We start from the raw sequence: 25507 nt of genomic DNA on the forward strand, positions 1-25507 counted from the left end.
AGTCGAAAAACGCTCGACATGTTATTAATATACATTCTCACGGAAGTTTTATTAGTGGATATCTAGTTGATATCTAGATCATTGTTTGAATTGGCCCGTTAGTCACTGCCGTTTATAGGCTAGGAGGCCATTATATATTAAGAAATGCACTTGGCAAAACACACCCTAAAAATTTGAACTGTCAGACGCAGCTTAATCTAGTCCTTCCACTCCATTAGGGACGGATCGGAAAGTGTGGTTAACGCCAACCACTTATCAAGACCCCTCCTACTTAGTGTACAGCCTAGTAAGAGGGCTCAGGTAATGGTGGTCGTGTAGGCCCCACACGTAATAAGTCGATGGTATCGGGATGATTCATGATTTTCTTATCTTAAGGCTATTATTTTCTTAACTAAGTCTAGGAAGTAGGAAGTGTATTAGGTTAATCTAATTTGTAGTATTATTTATGTTGCGGTATGGAGTATTAATTAAACAGTAGCAATCTTAAGGAACAAGGAAAAATGGTGTTCTCAGAGTGACATCTCACACAGCTCTGATGTTCTGTGGAATGCTTTGCCGTCATAGTCCAGTGGCCGGCTGCATAAAACCCTACCTGATAAAAAAATAGAAAATGCCTACTGTGTGGGGGTAGCTGAATTTTAGTAGCTTCAACTGCCCTTGGTCAGTAGCGTAGTTAGTTTTTAACTGTATTTTTATGCGTATTTATAGCTGTATGCAATAAAGAATCGTATCGTGTCGAAAAAATTGTCCTCTTTTTCACCTAAAACGTCTTACCCAGAACAGAACCACAAAAACTAATGACAATTATTTCCGAATCCCCTAAACAGCTAGTCAAGCGGCACTTCCGGTTGTCCTGGACGTGAGGGAAATGGCCTAATGACTTCCGGTCGCTTTGTGCGTCACTGTTTATGTTAAATGTTTTGCTTTTAGAATGGTGGCAGTTTTTTAAGAACAGGAAGATGTAGTAATGGTATACAATGAGAAATAGTACGTAATTCAGTTAATAGGTAAAAACTTTAACATTATAAAAGCGGCGGTTGTTATGTATCTAAACTATAGTTTAATCTCGATACAAGTTTGCGTTGTAAGCTTATAATATAACTACATAATATACAAAACAGTTCCGTTTTAAAAATAAGAATGTCTTTATGTCTATTTGTTACCTCACGCTTAAACCGCTGAACCAATTTAGATACAATTTGGTATAATGTAAATAGTTTGAGTTCCGAAAAATAGGATAATTTGCATTAGGAAAAGCATCCCTTGAATGGGGGGTGAAAAGCGCAATTCACACCAGGCTATTCCATAGTCCGCACTTCACTTTACTATCACTCTTATAAAACTTTAATTCACTTTTACACTGGATTGTATTACAACACTGTAATTTGTTTGGTTACTGAATTCACCTTATTTTTTTAGGAAATATATTAATTAGCTATGAAATAAAATGAATAACACTGTCCATCGGTGGGCCTTATACCTTTCGTAATAAGGTTTACGAACTTGCAGTTATGGGCCTAAAATAGAGCCTTGCGCCACACCTCTAGATACCGAAAGTATTTCAGACACGACTACCTTACTATTAGACGCTTGAAGTTCAATTAGCTGGCTCCGATTGCTTAGGTAACTTACAAACCATTTCCAGGTGTCCGTTTTGAAACTGTAATATGACAGCTTTGATACAAGAGTGAAATGTCGATGGTATCAAAAGCTATGGAGAAGTCTAATAATGTAAGTATGGTACCTTGTTCCAGGTCCTGAGCTGCCAAAATATTATCAGTAACGTCGAGCAGAGCTGTTGCCGTCCCTCTATTCTTACGAAAACCCGACTGATAAACTGGTAATATGCAGCAATTGTGTGAATTTTCCTATGGAAGTATTAATTCTACGCAGATAAAGTCGCGGGCAAAAACTTGTTACTACTACTATTACAATACGCACTTTATTTAATGACGTGATATTTTCGCGAGCGCAAACGGAAACCATAAAAGGAAATCGTGTAAGAATGTAATATCGCGGTAACCGGCGTGTCAAAAGGTGGGTTATGATTTACGACCTGACATTAGATCGTTCCGGATTCGGGGTGAAAGATCAAATGAAGTTGAGGAAATGATCAACGACGTAAACATATCAAAATTTGTATACCTATACATAATATTCCGCAGTTATAGTTATTCCAAGAAGGGATTATATATCTGGTACGTACCGGAAAAAAATCAAAAGGCAAATAGGTATAAGTAAAAAAACCGGACAAGTGCGATTGGGATCGCCCACCGAGGGTTTTGTACTGTTTAGTATTTGTTGTTATAGCGGAACAGAAATACATCATCTGTGAAAATTTCAACTGTCTAGCTATCACGGTACATGAGATACAGCCTGGTGCCAGACAGACGGACAGACGAACAGACGAACATACAGACGGACAGCGGAGTCTTAGTAATAGGTTCCCGTTTTTACCCTTTGGGTACGGAACCCTAATAAAAAAACTAAAGCCTTTTAATCGAAATTAAACTATCGTGAGACATATTTCAAAATATTCAGGACCATATCGGTCCACCATTTTTGAAACAAGGCCAGTCTTCAGTCCTTGACGGTATACACTTACCAGTTTGTTTATCATACTATTCCTGTCCCGCGAGACCCCCTCTGTCACGTCGGCTTCTGCCGTCATCCATCACTCTCCTCGTTTCACTTGTTGCGGCGTCTATTCGCCAATCTGTGGCGCCTTGATACGTTGAGGTGCGAAATATATCAAGAAATATGTAACTAGTAGGTTGGGTCATAGTTTTAATATGTCGCGCTACTTTGTAGTCATTACTAAACCAAAAAGGAGAATGATTTTAACCACGAACATTAAAGATAGAGTAGCAAAGATAAAACTGTGATTTCATAAAAGATGGCTTACACTAAGAACGGTCCGGCTCTAGACCGCGGCGAGACACGACGTTTTTAGGGTTCCGTACCCAAAGGGTAAAAACGGGACCCTATTACTAAGACACCGCTGTCCGTCTGTCCGTCTGTCTGTCTGTCACCAGGCTGTATCTCATTAACCGTGATAGCTAGTCAGTTGAAATTTTCACAGATGTATTTCTGTTGCCGCTATAACAACAAATACTAAAAAGTACGGAACCCTCGGTGGGCGAGTCTGACTCGCACTTGGCCGGTTTTTTATAGACAGCCACTTCCGAGCTTCGGTGGTCACGTCGTGATTTCTATATAAAACGAAGTGTTAGACGCCTCGGCCAGGACCCGGACTGTTCTAGCTTGTGTGTTTGGTTGCATAACATGTTGTTTTGAAATAAATAACGTCACCTTTTAAAAGTATCTCGACTCGAATCGGGCCCTAGTTATTAAGCTCGAAAATTTTAAGTTACATAAACAAGAAGGAAAACATCCCGAATTACATGAACAACCCGAGCACTTTGAACTTTCCAACTTTAGAGACCTTTGAAGTAATATTATACAATCAAATACTTGTAATTGGACGAGAGGTCGAAGAATATAACAGATTAATTAACTTAGGGATCTTATAATACAAGATTATAATGTTTTGATGAAACATTTAATGAGGCAAACATTTAGCTGGGGTAATGACCCCAACGGCAATGTTTGCCTCATTGGGTTACTTGTATTAATTTAATCTTTTACGATTTTCCCATAGGTATAGTACATTTCGATGCTAGTGCGGAAAGTATGTCATTACTAAGAATGACATATCCGCACGTGTATCGAACGACGTTTTTTAATACAGTTGCGAAAAAATAAGAAAAGCAACAAGTATTAAGGAATGGAATTCGAATCTTTTTATATTATTAATTCTGTGACATCATTGACATTGACATTATGAAGAGGTGTTTTTCTAGCTTTTGTTCGACTAGAATAGATTTTGTTATTACTATTGAACCCACTTCAATGAAAGTTTTTTTTTCAAATGCGTGTTCTATAAGACAGAAACAATTGTAAATATTAAAACATTGTAATATTATTATCTAAATATCGTTATTTACGATTATCTGTGTATCGTATATTTATAAAAACAATATCGAATGTTGCATTTGGAAACTTAAAACATTCTTGCAGTATGAAAATACGCCTCTTCTTTGACAGGCGTTCCGTTCCATTCAGACCTTATTAAGAACGGTTTTTCAACATTAAAAAATAAACGTGTTATAATCCTTATAATGATGAAGAGGTAAGTAATAAAATATGAAATATGCATATTTTTTGTATTCTTACATTAACAGTACGTTTTTATGTTGATTACGACGTTTAAAGGAAACTAATATAAACACTCATCAATAAGTAGTCATGAATTGTAACAAGTATAAATTTAAAAAAATTGGAAAAGTAAAAAGCACTAGTTCGCGAAAACCAACTTTCCGCACGCTAAACAGCCACGAAAAGTAGCACTTTTTGAGCAACTGTATTTTTTTTTAACGAAACAGGATATTATCGCGTAAGAAGGGTAAGCACAAGGGCGACTCGTCATAGTATGGAAATAGTTTTACTGGCTATAATTATGTGCACGTGATGCATGCATCAGTGAGTGTGTAAATTCTTTAGGAAAGTCAGTTCACAATATGTTGGCGTTACAATGGCTACGTGGTACTAGAAAAAGTTGTAATTACTGAAATTAACACACTTAAAAAAAATACAAAATACTTTATTTCATAAAATGCACAATATTTATGACATCCCTTAGATCATAAAAATTGTGCCTCCCGGTAAGCAAATTGTTGCCTCTGTTGGGAGACACCGCTCTTCCTTATTATACAGAATAGGTTATTATACAGGTACTTATTTTAATTTGAGCTTAAAATTACGACCAGTATTCGATTTAATTAAAAATAGTTACAAAAATTAAGGTTAAGGGGTGTACCTGGGCTGTTATAGTTAAAGTTGTGCAGAATACGAGTCAGTTGTGCTGCTCGAATTGTAGCATTTTCACATGTAAAATTACACCTAATATGTGTGGTGAACTCGTACTATTTGTAATCGCTTCATAAGGGTCTCCGCAATGGGGTCCCTTTGTTTGACATAATTATTGAAAGTCATAATGTAATGATTGTCATATTATCATTAGTCATAATTCTGAAACCGTTAACTTTTCAGGATTTTCCTCTGGTTATCCTATAGATAGGTTAGGTTAGGTTTGTTTTATGGCAATCCTGAAAAGTTATGCGTTTCTGAGAAAAACCAAATTATGACTAATGATAATATGATCATTACATTATGACTTTCAATAATTATGTAAAACAATAGAGACCCCTGCGCAATAAGAGCGAAAAAGCCGTCGACGCGTCGGCAGGCGTCGGCCGATGCGAGGCGAGCCGAACGACGACTTTTTCGCTCTAATCTTATTGCGCAGACATAAAGTTTTTTCTTATCGGATTTTGTCGAATGCGCGTCGATATATGTGTAAGTCTATGTCCAGCCGCCGTTCCTCGGCTGATCTTGATCCTTCTCCAGTACTCGGGAAGTAGTCGGAACAATTTTGTTTTCCTCGTAAAAGTTTACGAGCTGCGGAAACAAACTTTTAAAACCTCGTATGACGGCTCTGTTTTCAAACCGATTGTAACCTTATGTCTATGACTTAAATGTCGAAATTGGAATGATGTAGTCGGGTAATAAAAATGTGTGATGGATTATTCATGTACCTACATCGGTCACTTAGTTAATTATCTGGTTGAGATAGAATTAATTAGTATTTGGATCGGAAAAGACATGTGTTTTATATAAATTTGCACATTTATAAATATTACAATTGGTACCTTATACCAATGGTGGCAAACCAAATATACAACCTGTGTTATGGGAAGTGAATCTGATTGGTAGGTACGATATATGTTGTGATTCTGACTCCAAATCTTTGCCCGCGACTATATCAGAAGTGAAAAATGCATGTTAACCTCGACCCTCGGCGTCAGATTTAAATTACGAAGTCCCACTCGACACAATGCATGTCAAACGACAAAAGAGATTAAAACGATCCGAATTGTATGGCGCCCCCTACAGCTACATAATAAACCCGTGCTTGGGTCAAACTTTAAGAAAGGACTTCTTTTCAATAAAAAGTTAAGTGTGGATGAAAATTTTAGACTTTGTTGTAACCTGAGTTAGAACGGCTAGAAAACGATTATGCTCGTATCTGGACCAAAGATGATATAGTAGATTGTGTCACAAGGGAGCAAAATGACATATTTAGGACGAGGGCGTAATACATAGAATCCTAAACGAAGCGAAGGATTCTATAATAGAATCCCGTGAGTAGCGAGGGATTCTAAAGTAGATTCCTGAGCGTAGTGAGGGATTCAAGTGAACTACGCCCAAGATGGAAATAATTTTGCTACCATGTGACACATACTGCTTTTCGCATCACCTATGAGGTAATTATGATGTTTAAAAATATTATTTAAGCTAAAAAATAACGTGCAAAGACAGGAAAAATAGTGTCCTAGAATAGAAAATTGTTACTTTGATCCCTCCTTCTTCTTCTTCTTCTTCTTGTGCCATGTCCTCATCGGACGTCGGCGACCATCTCTCGGAACTTATTCCTATCCTGTGCCAATCTGCTCAGGTTGGCAGCGTCGTTAATATGATCCCTCCTAGCAGGGAAGAAAAGTGCCACTTGGATCCCTCCTAGCAGGGAAGGAAAAGCCCTTTTTCGAATTGGTGATGTGAAAAATGTATTATGTGCATTGAGGGTGTGGTTTTCCTTTATTAGAACTTGGGAAATATGGAAAACCGCACGCCAAAATAGTACAATCAAAGATAAATATAACTCCGTCTATATGGTACAACTAAATAATTAATTTATGTAATTTTATTCTCAGCCATAACAGTTCCCATTTATGACTAAAGTTATTTAGGTTGCTCAGACAAAACTTTTTATCGTCTATCCTGTCTTTATCATTCTCGCAACGTGACGTGACAGCCGCGATTTGACAAATGATAAAAACGCGAACCGAATGTGGTCATCTTTGTCAGATATTGTAGTTTTTTATTTTATTTGGGAAACAAACAGCTTACAATTGTGCATAGTATACATTAAAATGAATAATACAGTAGCCAAAACAGTTTCCACTAAGAATATATATGAATCATGTACCTATGTCCAGAGGGAATTTATTATATTACAAAATTTTAATTAGATTAATATTAGAGAAGAAACTAATTAGGTATCAAGACTTCAACGAAAAGGAAAAAAAGTTTATACTAAAAAACATCAATAAATGATGCAACTCTGCCAACAGGTATATAGTGAAATAATGTTATTATTGTTTGGTGCTCTTATAGGTATTAGGCTTAAAAGGATATGATTTTTTTTCCGGGCAAATAAATATGTTATTTTTATTTTATTTTGTATACAACAAATAAGAATATGGAGCGACGACCTGGTGAAAGTCGCGGGAATTCGGTGGTTGCGAGCGGCACAGGATCGGTCGGAGTGGCGAGCCTTGGGGGAGGCCTATGTCCAGCAGTGGACGTCTATCGGCTGACATGATGATGATGATGATGAAATAAGAATATCTTTTATATTATAGCGCTTTTGCGTCGAAATTTTCTCCAATATTTCCCGCCGTGGAGTGGAAGTAGAGGGGGGAGGCCTTTGCCCAGCAGTGGGACACGATAGGCTCGTAATAATAATAATAATAATTTCCCGCCGGCTACCAAACCACGAAGTCACCGCACTCAATAAAAACCGTACAAAATGATACGTTTATTCTGTTAAAATAAAGGCGAAATAAAGTAGGGGACACGTCCGCGACCACGCTCTTCCATTTGGACGGGCACGTGCGCCGACGTGACGGACTCTTGCCTCGTGCTGTGAGCGCTTCCCGTCGCTTATCGCGTCGCGTTGACCAACCAGCACTAATTGTGATCTATGATCCGCTCTTCTCTTCTTCAACCCTGTTTCACCAACTATCCCCAACGGGATAGGTCTCTTCTCCGATTTGGACCGGGTGTGCATCGACATGACGGACGCTTGCCGCGTGCTGTGAGCGCTTCCCGTCACTTATCGCGTCGCGTTAACCAACCAGTACTAATTGTGATCTTTGATCCACTCTTCTCTTCTTCGACCCTGTTTCACCAACTATCCCCAGCGGGATAGGTATTTTCCATTTGGGCAGGGCCGTGCGCCGACATGACGGACGCTTGACGCGTGCTGTGAGCGCTTCCCGTCACTTATCGCGTCGCGTTAACCAACCAGTACTAATTGTGATCTTTGATCCACTCTTCTCTTCTTCGACCCTGTTTCACCAACTATCCCCAGTGGGATAGGTCTTTTCCATTTGGACAGGGCCGTGCACCGACATGACGGACGCTTGACGCGTGCTGTGAGCGCTTCCCGACACTTATCGCGTCGCGTTGACCAATCAGCACTAATTGTGATTTTTGATCCGCTCTTCTCTTCTTCAACCCTGTTTCATCAACTCTCCCCAACGGGATTGGTCTCTTCTCCGATTTGGACCGGGCGTGCGCCAACATGACGGAAAGCTGCCGCGTGCTGTGAGCGCTTTCCGTCGCTTATCGCGTCGCGTTGACCAACCAGCACTAATTGTGATCTTTGATCCGCTCTTCTCTTCTTCAACCCGGTTTCACCAACTATTCCCAACGGGATAGGTCTCTTCTTCGTCTTCCAGAACGCTTTTCCAGTCGCTTATCAAGCGCACGTTTGGCCAACCACTACAAATTGTGATAATTTGTTCCATTAATAATCACACGAACTTAGCCGCCTCCATACAATTGATTGTAAGTTTAGCTCATTTTGAAACGATGTTCTGAAATACCATGAAATTTGACGAGCATTCAAGTAGCATATATCTGTCTGGTGTGGTACTAATTTTAGTTGCTAGAATTTGTAATACAAGGAGCGAGTATAAGTTTTACAGGTTTAGAGTAAACTGGTCTGTTTAAGGCCTGAGTTTCGAAAGCAGTGGGAACAATAGTTTCTTGAGGTTAGCTACAATGTGTTGAGGTGAACTGTGGTTTTGCGGTGAATTTCCAGGTATTTCCGTAAGTAAACGTGTAAGCGAGACGTGAGCGTTAAATTGAGAAAATATATTAGTAAATGAATACTGTAGGGCTAAGATGGTCGGCTCTTTATCATTTGTCACTATGCCTGTCACGTTCTAACAAATATGTAAGTGCGAAAGTGACGCATGGCATGACAGGTGATAAAAATGCGACCATGATACCGCTGCTGGTCTTTCAGTCGTTGATAAAGTGATGATGCACAAAAATACATTTCTGCTGGTAAGTGACTTCAAATTTAATATAAAATGTTTAATCGTCCCTCGAAAAATAAAACGTCCTTTATAAAAGCAATTAGTTTGGAGGTTATAAATCTTCACAATCGATCTATGAACACTACTAACATAATCAAACCATATCGCATATACATAATACAGTAAACATATTAAATATTCTCCGATCGCTTTCGATATGTCAAGCCCAAACATTCGCGTCCCGCGGGCACCTGTTGCGAGACTTCCGAGCCTTAAACGAAGGCCCTTCGAGAGGCACAAGGCGAAACACTCTTGTAAACAGCTAGTTCACTTCTTCGTGACTGGTGTGAAGGTGATGTCCAGTGGACACCCCATCTTCAAAAAACATTCAAAATTATTTTATTTAGGCCATACTCGTATGTAAAGACAACGCGCTTTGAAATATGTTGCAAAACAGTTTTAACTGTCTTCAAAATTCCGTATTTTTTTATTTAGGCCAAGAAAGAAAACCGGCCAAGTGCGAGTAGGACTCGCGCACTGAGGGTTCCGTACTTTTTAGTATTTGTTGTTATAGCGGCAACGCGGCTAGCGACAAGTGAAAATTTCAACTGCTAGCTATCACGGTTCATGAGTCATGTGATACAGCTGGTGACAGACAGACGGACAGACGGACAAACGGACAGACAGACGGACAGACAGACAGCGGAGTCTTAGTAATAGGGTCCCGTTTTTACCCTTTGGGTACGGTACCCTTAAAAAGGTATAGAGGGAAATGCTTGGAACACAATTTTTAATGTAGGTATAAATCGGGGGTGCTGAATTTATTTATGGTATCTCATTGACACCTTTCCGACATAAAACTAAAAAAAGCTCTTCACGCTTAAACTCCTCTTCACGCTTAATAAACTTAATAACCGGTTTACCGCTGAACCCATTTTGTTGAAATTTGGTATGGAAATGGTTTGAGTCCCGGGACAGGACATAGGATAGTGTTGCGCCATATGCACTCTGAGTTGTGTCATCAGGCATTCGCTCACACTTATTGGTAAAATTATCAGAACTTTAACAAATTATTAAATTTGAATACACCGGTTCGAGGAGTGACCACGCTGCAAAATAAGTTGCAGCGTGGGGTCTGACAACTCCGCAGACTCCAAGTTGGATGTTGGCGATATCATCGATATCATAACTTTATCGTTTTCGTTTCACTTGCTATTGAACTCTGCCCAGGCAATAAGGTAGCCCTGGTGGTTATAACTGTAGCTGCAAGTGAGGCAATGAAAGATTTCTTTTCTTTGTTTCCGAAACTGACAACTCAGCTTGTGCAAGTTGTAGTACTTACCTACACTTTCATCGGAAATTGTACTATTGGAGTGTGGCAGATGTTTTTGGCACGTTGAGTTACTTTTTGCTGGCTGAACTTAGTAAACATTGTCAATGTATAAATTCCTCTAATCCATAGTGTTATTCTGCCTAATGGTGTATTTTAAAGATAATTATTATTGGCTTGTACTCAGAGCACGGCGACGTGTCACACCGAAACTACTGTAATCAATACAAAACTCTCTTTATTCGCCACCATCAGCTTCCTCCAAGCAATCTAATCCCAAGATCTTTTTTTAATAGAGAAGGCAAATGAGCAGACGACTCGCCTAATGGTAAGCGATTACCGCCGCCCATGGACACCCGCAACACCAGAGTGGTTGTAAATGCGTTGCCGGCCTTTAAGATGGGAGTACGCTATTTTCTTGAAGGTTTGAAGGTCGTATCGCACAAGCACAACACTAGTTTTTACGAAAATGACAGCCATTAGACCTGCCACCCCAGAGTAAACTACTACAGTAGTCCTCACGACGTTTTTATATTCGAAAAGTTTACATTTTATACGTAAGAATTAGCGCCGGGTTGAAAATGACTTTTCCCACCCTATTGAGTTTCACTTTACAATTGTAACGATTGGCAACGGAAATTTGGTTAAATATAGAGAAGCGGAGAATATCCCGGGTGCAATGGGTCAGTCAGATTTGTATACCTATAGGTAATTTTATTTTTGGTTGGTAGTTCGAAAGACTCGCGCGCCTAGAAGATGTTGATGTCAACTTTAGCCAGTCTTCTCTGAGACCACGGGGACAACGCTCTCCTCGAAACGTTGGAGGTAAATTTAAAACTTATTTTACGCGATTAAGTCCCGTCATTCTGAATCTAGTAAATAAATGATAATCTAGTAAAACTCTAATCTTGGTCTCTTTACCTCCCTAGTCGGTGTAACATCAGGCTTACAACCCGCGCAGACGTGCTTGTGCATACATTAGACGCACCTCGGATCAACCCGCTTTACTTTAACAAGGGCTACGTAGGTATTAGGCAATGCATATTGTTTGCTCATTTCTAGCTAGTTTATTTTGCCATGAAGATTGCGGATAGGGCCGGATGGAATCCCAACTAACTTTCGACCCTCGGTTCGTGAGGGTCCAGCGGCACAAACACTATTTCGTAATTTGTCCATGTCACCAGTGACAAGACAACTGTTATAGTCTGCATTTTTCTAATGATTTTTTTGCCAAAGACCCTAATCTGTTAAACAAAAGCCATTGTTCCTTTTAAGTCTGCGCGAAAACATTGTTTGGGGAGCGCGTGACCATTGTGTATCAGCGAGTGACATGCGTTCACCAACAATGGCCACGCGCACACACAAAAGGAACAATGGCTTTTGTTGAACAGATTAGGATCTTTGCCGAAAATATCATATGAGAAGATGCAGATTATAGTTGCCACGGTCAATGTGACAGTATTGTAACTCAGGAAATGCTTAAAACATCCTCTGCACCATGCCACAGGCCCAATAGAATTAGATTTTTAGTTTTACAGAATTTTTAATTTTAAGTTGTTAAGCTTTATATAATTTATAATATTATAAGTTTTATATAATTATAATACTTATCTATATATAGTGTGACTGACTACTTAATAAAATAATTAGATTTGCCAAATTAATTCCCAGTGATTTAGGTTAATTTAATTTATTGTATTAATTATGTAATGTAATTGAAGGTCACTTAAGTAACATTTTGAGTAATCGCGGTTTTAAAATTTGGAACCATGTCAAAATGTATGGTCCTTCCGTGACCAGATCTTTTTTAACTAAAAAAAAGTTGTGTTACATATTCATTAAGAGCTCTACATTTTGAAATGAAAATCTCATTTTCCGAAAAAAGTGACGACATATATTCCTTCCTTGTACACTTCAATTATTGCAATGATATAGATCTTGTTATACGAAATAAATATATTAAATAAATAGATAACAATATTTCGATTTTCGATGTCTGCGGTAAGCCTTGAACAGTCTTGATCGTGTTTTCATTAGAACAGGTGCAGTTTCCGGCCAAATTATAAGCCATGTTGCAAAATAGAGGGATCTGTTTTTGAATATTTATGAGATATTAAAGGATTATTGACTTAGACCGTATTCAAGCCATTTAATGCTAGTTTGGGATGTTATCTTGTGGGTTAAGGCAATAATATTGAAATATATTTGACGGTTTTTGAAAAGACGCCTTTAAACAAATATGAATCATCGGACAAGGTGATGTATCGCTTTTTAGCGATAAGAACGCATGTTGTTAACTAGTTACAAATACATTTTTAATTTCTTTGTAATTTCACATGTAAAAGGTATTGGTGCAATAAAGAATATTAAGTTATTTTATTTTTACAGTTTGAGAAACACGATAAAAATGTTTTTTTGTAAAAAAACATAAGAATATAAAACTGGTAAATTAAGTGTTATTTCTCACTTAATTTACCAAAAATATCTATATTGTAGTCTCCTTAAGTGGTAATTTGTTAATAAAACGACTTCCGTGAGACATAAACATATAAAATATATTAAAACAGGTCACTCGCGTATTTTAAATCGAAAATTGGCTTCTCTATGTCCTATTTTTTCTTAAAAACTGCAACATCTTTACGTAAAAGCCATTAGGGAATCTATTGCTATTTGCTCCACGCAGGTTGGACAGTGTTTCTGACAGCTCAGACCCACGGCAGCTTGCACACGGAGCTTGAGTTCCAGATCCATTTGCGGGCACTAAGGCGATTACAGCGACAAATAGAATGTCTGCTCCTATGAGGCGTAATGACAGTCGCCTTCGACAGTCGACAGGACGGTGCTTTTAGCTATGCTTTTAGCATTAAGAATATCGACATATGGCCGGTAAACGCGGCCTAATGGTTGATGGATGTCATACTTTGGGGCAGCGACTGAATATAGGTAATAATCGGGCGGCGGAGCTCTCGGTACGAGTACAAACAGCAACACTAACTAATATAGTAGTAGTAGTAGTAAAACTCTTTATTGTACAAAAAGAAACATAAAACAAGAGAAAAACGCATCATTTGTACAAAGGCGAACTTATCCCTTTCAGGGATCTCTTCCAGTTAACCTTTATAAGGTTATGAAATATATCCATCAGGTTTACGACCTGTCAGATAACAGTGTGGGCGATTGTACATGTTTGACTTCGATACGGTCCATATGATGAACTCTTATCTGACACATATCACTGAAATATATCCCTTCTCCATAATTATAACCCGCCCGAACTCTCGAAGTTTTGAATGTTTACCAAATGTATCATTTTCCGCTATTAAAAACACGGGCCAAGTGCGAGTCGGATTCACGCACGAAGGGTTACGTATCATTACGCAAAAAAACGACAAAATAGTCACGTTTGTTGTATGGGAGCCCCACTTAAATATTTATTTTATTCTGTTTTTAGTATTTGCTGTTATAGCGGCAACCAGAAGTACATCATCTGTGAACATTTCAACTGTCTAGCTATTACGGTTCTTGAGATACAGCCTGGTGACAGACGGACAGGCAGACAGACAGACGGACAGCGGAGTCTTAGTAACAGAGTCCCGTTTTTACCCTTTGGGTACTGAACCCTAAAAACTTGTGATCAGTCAGAATTGGTTTTGGTTAGAATTAAATTCTACAAGACATGCGCAAGAGGAGCGGCGTTACAATATTTTGACGTTGTCAACATGCGCGTTGTACTACAAACACTCTTAATTGTCCATCGGTGGAGCTTCTTCTTCTTCTTCTTCAGTCGGTCCCGCAATACTGAGGATCGTGACATCATGTCCTTCTGCTGAAGACCAGGTTCCTCCATAGGATAGACAGTTAAGTTGACCTTACCGATGGACAGTTAACAGTGTGGGCGTTGGCACAGCCAGGGCTGCGAAACTCCTCGCTTCGGGCAAACTCGGCTCCGTTCGGCTCAGCATTGCTCCGAGCAATTATTAGGGTTGGCACAACTTGACGTCACTTCGCGTGCACGACCACAGATAAGATAATGACCTAAATATTGACAACCCTAAATAGCCGGAAGGGATAGTGCCATATATTAGAAAGGGACATCATGATTCGACCCTGAACCGCTGTCAAACTTCGGTTTTGTGGGAAGTTTCGTTTCTGTATGGTAGTACTATTATTTATTCTTTGGTACAGCTGAGTCGCTCGCGGCAGCCCTCCTATTGGGCACCTTCCGTGTTCTATTTATTTCCGTAAAGTAGTAGTAAGTAGGAGGTCAATTCGAACTTACATTTTGATCATCATCATCGTCATCTCAGCCGAAAGACGTCCACTGCTGAACAAAAGCCTCCTCCAATAAGGATCTTCACAACGAACGGTCATTCGCTGCCCACAACCAACGGTTTCCCGCCACTTTAACCAGATCGTCGGTCCATATTCTAGTCTTGGACCTTCCCACGCTGCTACATTTTGATATAGGTACATTAGGTACATATTATCATATTTAGTTAACAACAGGCGATCTTATCGCCAAAAAGCGATGTCTACACCACCTTGTCCGATGTTTCATATTTATTTAAAGGCGTGTTTTCATAAACCGTCAAATATATTTAAATATCATTGCCTTAACTTAACCCACAAGATAACATCCCAAACTATAATTAAACGGCTTGAATACGGTCCAAGTCAATAAACCCTTAATATCTCATATATATTCAAAAGCAAATCCATGTATTTTGCAACACGGCTTGTAATTTTCCCGGAAGCTGCACCTCTTTCTAATGAAAACACGATCAAGACTGTTCAGAGGGCTTACCGCGGACATGTCACTGGATTACATATAAAAAGAAAAACTTATACTAGACTTATACTGACTGGGATATAGACCGTGATACCCGCTATCTTCAGTCACCCGTGAACATGATGCATGTAACTGCGTCGAAATATCGGGAGCTCATAAATAATACAAAAGGTAATATCAAGGTCTATATCCCGGTCAATATTAGTCTAGTGAAACTAACCGTGAATCATTTAAAACTAGAAAAACTTATAGTCATTGTAATGTACTGTATTTACCTCAGTATATCATACGATGTAATGTATTTCCAACAATTCGCCAACTCAAACATCACGCGGTACGTCCGGCTCTGCTCACGGTATAATATCGACTGACCCTAACTGTCAGTGACGTCACCATGACGTAAGCGCTCGAAGCGTCAATACACTACAGTCATAATCTTCCCAGGTACGTGACTGCTCCTTCTGACAGGGTCTTAAAATCGTCTACATTTCCTGTGTACTATGTATCTAGAAAGAGGGCATTCTAGAATGATATGGTTAATGGTCTGATCAGATAAATATAAATAGTAAAATAGCCCTAGGGTGAGCCATCCAAAAACAAAATCAACAAATACCTTCTTGCCTCATTTCCAGATAGCTTGAGAAGTTCAAGTGTGACTGTGAGTGAAGTTTTAGATGCCCTACTTACAGTTAAGTCCCCGGCAAGCTCGGTTCTCCATACAAACGTAGTTACGCTATTTAAGCTCTTTGCACTACCTGTTGACTTTTGTATGAGTTCTACATTTCCTGCTACCCAAAGGTTGTCTGGAAGAGATCGCTTTTTAGCGATAAGACCGCCTGTTGTTACCTGGTTCTATTTTTTCTTTAAATATTTCTTTGTAGTTTTACATGTATGTAAAATGTATAATTTTGGTGCAATAAAGAATATTTACTTACTTACTTACTTACTTACTTACGCTCTCATTTTAAAACGACTAGCTAGATTGCTCTCAAACTTTGTACTTACAATAGGATAAGGTATATCTATGCCTGTAATTAGTTTATGTAGCTTCAAATACCAAAGTTAAAAAAATACAGCGAATTTAAAGTTTTTCTTACAAAACTTGTTTTTGCTCTATTTCGTTTGTTTTATAAACTGGAGCTATATAAACTAATTACAGGCAAAGATATACCTTATGTTATTGTACGTGCAAAGTTTCATAACAATCCAACACGTAGTTTTAAAATGAGAATGAAACTTCGTTTGTATGGGAAGGTGAAATTCGGCCGAGCTTGCCGTGGACTTGAGCCCTGAGTTCGATTTCCGGTCCAGACAACTTGGGAACTTTCTTAATTTGGCTCGTTCGGCCGTGATGTTCGTGATCTATTATTTGTACGAGCTTAGGATTTAATCGATATTTGCCATAGTATAGTTACATTATCCCATAATGTATGCTTTGCGTTCGAATGCCAGTAGCCTAAGTGATTTAGTTACATGTAAAAAGGGCTTTGGACAGAGTAGCATGGCGGTCTTTGGTGTCGGAGGCCAAGATCCACTTCGGGTCGTCGCGCCACAGCAGTAAGTAAGTAAGTAAAAGGGCTTAAGGGGCCCACTGACTATCAGTCCGCCGGACGATATCGGCCTGTCAGTTGTTCGGAACAGTCAAGTTTTTGTTCTAACTGACAGGCCGATATCGTCCGGCGGACTGATAGTCAGTTGGGCCCCTTTTTTAGGTGCAAAAACTGACCCAATATTGTAGCATATTAGTAGAAGGTGGAGATATTGATATCGATCAAAGGTTATGTACATTATTATGATTAATAAATAATATATATTTTAGTTGGCACTTTTTTGAAACCACAAAAAAAAATTGAGCTATATCTATTGTTTAATCATGGGATTAATCAAAGATGGACAAAGATTTACCACAATTATAAATAAGGAATGAAAATGCCCGATAAAAAAGCTTGAAACCCCCAAAACTTCTATGGATTTGACATTTTGAAAAACCTCCATCTACACTAGCGCCCATAGCGGCGAAATTAAACGCGGTAGCCCTCATTCACTGAAAACAAGGGCCATTTTAACATTTCTCAGTATTGTTATTTGCGAAATACAAGTACTTACTGTAGATAGGATGGTTTTAATAAAGCCTTGCAAAGTACAAGTAAGTATCGGATACGGTCGTAAATCAAATATTAATTTCAGCTGCAGGCAGCAACTATGTAAGGCGAGCGGTTACGGCGGTCCAATACACAGGAGACAGTTTTATTATAATTAACATTTATGTGTAGTGGGTGGTTTGAAAATGTGATGTCTACCTCAAACTCAAACAAACAAACGGGGTAGTCACACAAATCTCTGTTTTGACATTTTGCTGGGACGTCAGTTAGCCGCGACCACGACCAGTGAAACCTGTGTCGAAACGTCGGTAAATAAAGGTAACAAAATAAATTCGCGATAGACCCGTTTGTAAATGTGATTTAATATGTGTTCCAACCGCGAAAGTTTTAAATGTTATAGTTTTATTATAATCCTAAATAAAATACTATACCAAACATTCTCCTCACGTGTGAAAGTCAACACCGACATTGGCAAATTCACCCTGTGCAAAATTGCAGGGAGTAAAATACAGGTAAGAAAAAAAAAATTTACAGGCCACACGTATTATTAAGTCACACAAGGTGCGCCCGCGCTCTCGACCAGTGAAGGCGAGACGTTGCTCCGTGAAGAGGATCCTCGAAAATTGAATCGCAACATGTCGAGCGTCTATTCGATATAATAATACGTGAGTGACCCGTTTAAAATAAATTTAATATATTCAAGTCTCACGGGAGTTTTATAGTTAAAATGGTCAGAAACTAGTCAACATACTCTAGGAAAATCCCTATCAAATATCCAACTTTTCCTACCTTTCTTATGATATAGGAGGCAAACGAGCAGACGAATCACCTGATGGTAAATAATTAACGTCGCTCATGGACACCTGCAACATCAGAGGGGTTACAAGTATACATTGTCGGCATTTAAGATAAGAGTGCGCTCGTTTTTTTAATGTTTAAACGTCATATCGGCCCGGAAATTTCGCGGGCGACTGTTCATTCCACAGTTTAGTTGCTAGGTAGGAAGTTTCTGAAAAAAATCTTTTTGCTTATTTTTGTAGGCTTAAAAATAATTGAATAAATATTTTTTTAAGTTTTAGAACGCACAGTTGAGGACTGCCAATAATCTAACTGGTAAAAATGAAAATGTTGTCGCGTAGAGCGATGGCGGAAAGAAGCGGCTGGGATTAATCTGAACAATTCCTCAGAGCACTCCCCTTTAAACATGCGATAGAAAATGCAAAGCGAAGCTACTTCTCTCTTCTCTAAGTCGCAGTGCCAAAGAGTCAAGCCAATCTGAAATATAGCAGCCGACAATTTGAGTCCTGCATTTATTTTCGGCAAGAACGCTTCCGCCTCTGCCTTATCCACGCCAACACAAATAAAATGTCGCCCGCCTTTACGTCGCTACAATAAAACGCCTTTCTGTTATTGGCGGGAACACTGCGTTTTGACGTTGACAGGTAATCATTGACTAACCACAAACGTAGAAAACAACTATGTTACCTATTTGTAATGCCAGAGAATACAATGTATATTTGTTTAGAGTAGTCTATCTTTGATAAGAAAACTACTGCCGCGGGCCCGTAATAAAAAGTGTTCCGTGCCTTCACATAATACTGATTCCCCACTTTACTACTTCATTTCTATTATTTGCTACTAGCTTCTGCCTACGACTTTGTCTGCGTAGAAGATGATGATTGATGAAAACTAGCCTATGTCCTTCCCTGGGCTTCAAACTATCTCCATGCCCATCTAAATCTGTTAAGCGGTTTAAGCGTGAAGAGGTAACAGTCAGTCAGACAGACATACAGACAAAGTTACTATCGCATTTATAGGTTATAGGTTTTCGCGGGCTTGGTTTCCGCAACTCGACGTCATATATTGCGCCTATTTTGCGTGATGGGTTGCCGGCACCACTCTTGCCAACCCAACTCTTTCAAGAAGCCTAGCAGACCCTTGATGTTGCCGCCGACTTCTGGGAGAGACCCCGGCGAACCGAGGTATTGTGCCCGGTATTCTGCCACCCCTGGACATTCGAGGATGACGTGGGCGGCTATCTCTTCTGCCTCCATGCATGCCATGCCCCGCAGCCTACTATCGCATTTATAATATTATACATATAGTACCTAGGGATTAGAGCAAATTCAGAAATAATTATGTATTTTCAACTATTTACCTATATTACTACGCGGTCAGTACTCCTACTGACCACTGCTCAATGCGAAATGCTCATTATACCTCCGTATAATGAGCATTGAGCAGTTCATTTCTTCATCGGATGTAGGTTACTGTCTTGTTCTTTAAACTGCGATGATTTTTTTTTGGTATCCCCAGTAATATTCCTTTTTGTTCCGAGTCTCAAAATGAAAACGCCTTGTTGTTATTGGCTATTCTTTGATGCTGACAGCCAATCGATGGGCGGAACAATCCATAACAAACATGGCGGATTGCATGAGAGTATTTTTGAAAATGCAACGAGATTGTTTGTACGCGGTTGAGGATTTTGAAGGATTGATGGATTTTTTGCCTTTGTAACATTCACTTAACAATACCTAATGCTTGTGTTTAGGGTTCCGTACCCAAAGGGTAAAAACGGGACCCTATTACTTAGATTCCGCTGTCCGTCTGTCCGTCTGTCTGTCTGTCACCAGGCATGAACCGTGATAGCTAGACAGTTGAAATTTTCACAGATGATGTATTTCTGTTGTCGCTATAACAACAAATACTAAAAAGTACGGAACCCTCGGTCCGCGAGTCCGACTCGCACTTGTTTTTTTTTTAATTTTGCGATCATACACGAATCAACAAACTAAATGGATTACTAAGGGTTTGAGAAATGCTTTAAAGACCAAACGACAACTAAGATATAGGTTTTACAAGGACAAGACAACTGAAAATAAATTGAACTATAATAAATACAAAAAATTGTTAAAAAAGTGTATATTAACATCTAAAAAGTTAGATAATATGGCAAGGCTAAATAATGCTAAGAATATCTCGAAAACTAGTTGGGAAATCATAAATAAAGACGCAGGTAAATTAAATAAGAGGAATAAACTCATTGACAAAATTACAGATAATAATCAAATCATAGATAAACCAAGTGACATTGCAAATGTATTTAATAATTTTTTCATTGACACCACTCATAATAATTCTAATTTTAATAATAATGCTAATCCATATGAATATTCTCTTCAATTCAACAATTCTAACATGTTCATTTTCCCTATTGACCCAATAGAAGTAGTTAATATAATAAAAAAACTGAGAAACACCCGTTCGGTTGGCTATGATGACGTCCCTACACATATAGTTAAGTTAACAAGTGACATTATTGCCCCTGTACTTTCACACTTAATCAATATGACCTTTCAACAGGCGGTGTTTCCTGACAAGCTATAGATTTCCATTGTTAAACCCATTTTTAAAGCAGGAGACAAAAACTTTCCTGGAAACTATAGACCAATTACGCTCATACCAATTTTCGCTAAAATCTTGGAGAAAGCAATGTATACAAGGCTGTTGTCATTTATTAAAATAAGTGGAATAATAAGTGACCACCAAAATGGGTTCCAAAAAGGTAAATCCACCACATTAGCCACGTTTAATTTAATAAACAAGATAGTTGATAATGTAGATAAGGGTCACAAAACTGTTGCCATTTTCTTTGATATGAGCAAAGCTTTTGACCATGTATCGCACAGGTTATTACTAAAAAAATGTGAAGCCTATGGCATGAGAGGACTGGTAAACTCGTGGATTGAGAGCTATCTCAGCAATCGACGCCAAATAGTTGAAATATTAGGTGCAGACGATGACAAAATGCAACAGAATTATAGATCAAACATGTTATGTAATAGGGTCGGAGTACCTCAAGGGACTATACTTGGACCTTTATTGTTCCTTCTATACATTAACGATCTGCCTCTAATTACAAATCACAGTTGTAGCTTATTTGCGGACGATATCTCAATTGTTATTTGCGATAGGGATAATGAAAATTATGAGAATATTATTAATAATGCAATTGCTGACATAATTAAATGGTTAAATGATAATAATTTACAAGTTAATATTGATAAAACAAAGTATATCCAATTTATTAATAGAAGAGGAAAGAAGGAGAAACTGCATATAGCCTATAATGGACAGACTCTCGTAGAATGTGATACCACTACGTTTTTAGGGTTTGCCCTAGATGATCGATGTACTTGGAAAACGCATGTGGATAAGGTATGCTCAAAAATTAATAGATTTGTATATGTTTTATGGCGATTGACACGCATAACTGATATGAAAACCGCTATAATGGCATATCATGCTTATGTTGTATCCAATTTAAGGTACGGTATATTGATGTGGGGAAATTCGTCATATGTAAATCATGCCCTTATAGCACAAAAACAATGCATTAGAGCAATATGCAACATGCGTCAAAGAACATCTTGTGTAAGTTCTTTTATTAAATTGAAATTGTTAACTGTACACTCGATTTATATATACGAAGTTTGTGTATTTGTTAAATTGCACCCCGATATATTCGTCAAAAAAAGAGATATAACACATTTTAACACTAGATATCCTGACAGACTAGTACTCCCTAATATGCATACAGTCATGAAAAATAAAAGTTGTTATGCAATGTGCGTTAAAATATTTAATAGACTGCCTGATGAGCTTAAACAGCTACCACTCAATAAATTTAAAAACAAACTGTACTCTTTCCTTGTCGACAAATGTTACTACAGTCTGAAGGAATTTTTAGTTAATTAACTGTCACTTCATAATTTGTTAGTAACAGTCCACGTTAATAACTAATGGCTTTATAACTAGGTTAATAATGCATGTTTTGATTAAAATAATGATGTCAATTAAACTTAAATTTAGTATAAGTTTTCAATTTGCATGGCTTTTTAAAGTCTAAATGTGTATGGCTCTATAAATAATAATGTAACACCATTGTATACCACATTTAATGGCAAATAAATATATTTCTATTTCTATTTCTATTTCTATTTCTATAACATGTTTTTTTTTGAGTAGTCAAGGCGGGAACAGTCCTACCCCAAATGGTGGGAAAATGCCGATGACAGGGTCGAGTGGAAAAAACGAGGGGAGGCCTTTGCCCAGCAGTGAGACACCAAAGTAGGCTAATAAAAAAAAAATACTAATGCTTTATAAAGCGGACTCTATTATGAGGTCGTCTGTGGTATGAGCGTTATGAATTTACATTAACGTAGGTTGCTATTTTTCAGAGTTGTATTTTCGGAGAAAATGAATTAGGTATTCTGACATGATGTAGAAGGTAGAAATCATTGTTTATGTCTGAATAGTTCTAGTGTATACACCCTGCATGTGTTTATAAACTATTTAAATTCAGATATAAAATACGAGTAGAGACCGTCTAAGCTTACTTTGCATCGATTTGAACAGAACAAAGTGATGTGTGCAGATATTAATGATGACATGTAATTGCATGAATTCTATAGTAATTTAAAATGTATTTTTTTAGGGTTCCGTACCAAAAGGGTAAAAACGGGACCCTATTACTAAGACTCCGCTGTCCGTCTGTCCGTCTGTCTGTCTGTCTGTCTGTCACCAGGCTGTATCTCATGAACCGTGATAGCTAGACAGTTGAAATTTTCACAGATGATGTATTTCTGTTGCCGCTATAACAACAAATACTAAAAACAGAATAATATAAAGACCCAAGTCTTGGAGACCCTTTACACCTCTAAGGATAATTTGATGATCGTTTTTTTTTTAATTTATTATACATATTTTATCTCTGACACCTAGAGACTTTTACATCTCTAAACAATTTTAGTAATTGTCTGTTGTTTGTATACCTTTTATTAGTTTTAGACTGAATACATCTCTGATAAAGTATCTAATATTTTATTGATTCCATATTTGTAATTGTTTTTGTAAATTTTGGTTTTGTATTGCTTGTAAAAATTTACATGTAAAAGTGCCCCTGTGGTCTATTTGCTGAATAAATGTTTGATGTTTGATAAATATTTAAATGGGGCTCTCATACAACAAACGTGATTTTTTTGCTGTTTTTTTTCGTAATGGTACGGAACCCTTCGTGCGCGAGTCCGACTCGCACTTGGCCGGTTTTATTCTTATTTGCTCGTTATGCATGTTAATTATAAGATGTGTTCCGCCGAGTTTATTGCCGGTCCCATATTGAGATACCCTCCTCCAATTGACGGGAAATTTAAATCTTCTCGAAGCAGAGGTGTAGGGTTAAAGCCGGCGTAGCTTTATTTGATGTTCATAAGCGCGTTGATAAGGGGCGCACTGATTACAGTCCGCCGGACGATATGAAAAAAATGGTGAGTTTTGAGTGAAAATGTCCTACTTGAATTAAGGGTCGAGTCGGAAACAGTGACTCGGATTTTTAAGCAAGCATATTCTCCCCCGAATGACACCCTGAAAACTAAATAATAAACTTAAGAATACGTTCACCTCGCAATCGCGTATAAGTTTGACTAATGGTGTAAAAGTTGCGGTCCCATGACAGTCAGGTGTTCTGATGCGCGAGTTGATTGCTCCCGTGGACCAATCCCAGGTAGCAGTGACGTCAGCGACGTCATAATGACGTCATGTATATGTCATAATGACGTAACGGACGTCACAATGACGTATAAATGCTACCTGGGATACAGCAGCATTCCCACTGGCTTTCCCCGTGCAAATGCTTGAATTTCTGTCTATGCGTTTTTTCTGCATTAAATAAATAAATAAATATTTGGGGACAATCTTACACAGATCGGTTTAGGCGGAGCATGTCACATCTTAGGAGATCAGTTTCGAGTTAGGACACGTTCTGAGATTGTCACTCTGAGTTTTGCAGTTTCTGAGTTCGTCACATTCTGAGTACGTCACTTTCTGAGAACGTGTGTGCTCTCCAGCACTAGAGCGACCGAGGTCACTTTTCTTTCGGTTTCAGGCATCTATTCTAGTTTACAATTTGAAAGATACATACATACATACATATAATCACGCCTATTTCCCGGAGGGGTAGGCAGAGACCACGGATTTCCACTTGCTACGATCCTGACATACCTCTTTCGCTTCCTTCACTTTCATAACATTCCTCATACACGCTCGCCGGTTTAGGGTGCTCTTGACCTGGCCTTTCTTCAGGAGGATTTGAAAGATACATATTACTAACAGATTTCAAAGTCACGTCACGTTTGCCAACTTGGTTCACCGCTCGCGAACCAAAGGCAACACATAACCCACAGATAATAACGCCGTGAACTTCACAACTATGATTAATTCACCGACGAACAATAGGAAAACTTTGCACTTTTTTAAATAATTTATTACTCGCTTGACAGGCTCAGATAAGTTCAGTTTATGGAATTTATTATAAAGTTTCAATATTTTATAATGTTAAACACAAGAAACACTGTTACAGAAATAATAGAAATTGAACACAACAACGGCGTAATACTAAGAAATTTATAGCCAATAGAAGTTTTAGACATAAATATATATGTTACATAAATATTCATGCAGTTTCATGTAATTTAAGCATGTAGTTTTAAAATAAGAGCGTAACTCTGATTGTATGGGAGCGGCATAATGGTAGATACTTTGCGTTGTTTTATCCCCTACTATGAATGCTGATTGTACTGATTTACAATAAGTCGAATGTAACAATAAAGATGACATGTTTACGCTTTATAAACATGTTTTCCTTAAAGTTCCATGACTCTTGTGACCATTTACGTTATTTATGTTTCAACTGGCGTTTTCAATTACGATTCTCATCTTGGCTAAGCCTCCCGATCCACTCGACTCGACACTGAACCTGTGAGGTCACCTTTTATTCATAATATCTTTATAGTCATAAAAAACACTTCGTTTGTCAGCCCATTTATTGATTTGTCGGTTTTCCCGCCATCTGAATTTCTTATGTATATGATCTGTCAGTGCCAAAAGTGACATTTCTTCAAGCTAAAACTAATCACAGATCAAATTTCTAACCTGTAATTACAATCAGAATTCGCCTCCTAGCGGAATTAAGATTTAAAAATCTGATATGGCTTTGATA

The 25507-nt window shown here is 38.2% G+C and overlaps 1 long non-coding RNA gene across 1 annotated transcript in view; it reads left to right on the top strand.

Moving 5' to 3' along the window:
* Positions 1-9075: 9075 nt before the first annotated feature.
* The window catches only part of LOC134748840 (uncharacterized), a 707412-nt gene continuing 690980 nt past the window's right edge, over positions 9076-25507 (top strand). The window contains exon 1 of the long non-coding RNA XR_010128435.1: positions 9076-9208. This is a non-coding gene — a long non-coding RNA (uncharacterized LOC134748840). The remainder of the gene's footprint in view (positions 9209-25507) is intronic.

Source organism: Cydia strobilella, chromosome 17, assembly GCF_947568885.1.
Source record: "Cydia strobilella chromosome 17, ilCydStro3.1, whole genome shotgun sequence".
In the NCBI taxonomy this organism is placed as follows: domain Eukaryota; kingdom Metazoa; phylum Arthropoda; class Insecta; order Lepidoptera; family Tortricidae; genus Cydia; species Cydia strobilella.